Source organism: Tarenaya hassleriana, unplaced genomic scaffold, assembly GCF_000463585.1.
Source record: "Tarenaya hassleriana unplaced genomic scaffold, ASM46358v1 Cleome98, whole genome shotgun sequence".
In the NCBI taxonomy this organism is placed as follows: Eukaryota; Viridiplantae; Streptophyta; class Magnoliopsida; order Brassicales; family Cleomaceae; genus Tarenaya; species Tarenaya hassleriana.
The window spans coordinates 186,586-188,153 of record NW_010972219.1 but is presented as its reverse complement, the minus strand read 5'-3'; positions in this window follow the sequence as shown (position 1 = coordinate 188,153).

The window sequence follows — 1,568 nt, the reverse complement described above, 5'->3', positions numbered from 1 at the left end:
GAAAACGGAAGTTCGGATGCAAAAATAGGAAGTTTTCTCGAAACGAAACACGACCGTGTTGAATGGCAACTTCTGCGCTTCTGCACGGGCTGGACACGGGCGAGTTGCGGATCGACACGGCCATGTTTGACGTCGACACGATCCGTGTCAATTGTCTGTAAGAATTTCTTCGTTTCCTTGCCTTTGCACGACCATGTTTGAACTCGACATGGTCGTGTTCAAGTGCAACTCGAGCTGGAAGTATCTTTATCGTTCTATTCCGGTCCAATATGCTCCGAAGTCCTCGATTATGTTCCTCTGGTGTCCATAATGCGTCTATTACCTGTCCAATCACCAAAGAATGCAGAGGAAGCAAAAACCAGTGCTGAATTGATCCTAAAGGTCTAATAATGCATAAAACTGAGGCGAAACCGCTGGACAATGAACTTTGAAATAGAGGAGAAAATCGTGTTATCAAACTCCCCCAGACTTATACTTTTGCTCGTCTCGAGCAAACATATGATGGAAACATAAAACGCATGAGGAGGAAGCAAAACAGATGATCAGTCAGAAATCTCCATGAGTTTCAAAAGCGAAATCTCTCTCCTGTATCGACTAACCTTGAATGAAATCAAACCTATCCTATTCAGATCTCCATTCCAACAAAATGATCATAGAACTACAAGTCGAAACTCATTACCCAAAACTTCAAAGGGGATTTCAAGTTATCTACCAAACACATTTCTCAAACCTATTTATCGCTGTCTACAGGAATAGTTCGGTCCACCTGGGTTTGGAATGGGTCTAGATATGGTGATGGGAAATCGAGATTCCAAATATCAAGGGCAAGGGGAGCTCGAGAAGCAAGGGGGAACGTCCCTAGACGTGTCCTGAAGGTGTTCACGTCGTTCGGAGCCACGAGGAACGCACACAAGCTCGGACAACTCAAGAACAAGGTGAGTGGCTTGAGTTGGATTTGTGCAATCTCGTTTTCAATGTTTAATGGTGCATTCGAGATTTTCCTTGCGTGTTTGAGCTATAGAACATGTTTAGGGTTGTTAAACTGTGTTTAATTAGTGTTTAGAAGCCACCCCGAATTGATTCGGGTGAGAAAAATCGAGTTGAAATCGGAGAAAATCGCGAGGAAGAAGAAGGTTCCAGTCCCGGTCCGCCGGACCATCCGTGGTCAGCTCCGGACCAGGACTGGAAAACACGTGCAGTCCGCCGAGCCACGGGAAGAGAAGGCGGACCGAGGGAAGAGCACGCCCGGTCCGCCGGGCCAGACTCTGGTCCGCCGAACCAGACATGTTGAAGGGAGCCGCCCACCGTCGGACCAAGGGAGCGGACCGAGAGAGAAGGATCGGTCTGGTCCGGGGCTGACCAGTCCTGGTCCGCCGGACCAGACTTGTTCTCTCTCGGGCCGACGGACCAAAAATGACGGAGCGGACCAGGGGAAGAAGGAGACCTGGTCCGGCTGACCAGAATCCGGTCCGCCGGACCAGACTCAGGAAACTTAGAAAAAAATGGGCTTCGGTCGGGAAGGAGAAAACGACCCTCGGGGTTGACCCGGACCTGACCAGACTTGACCG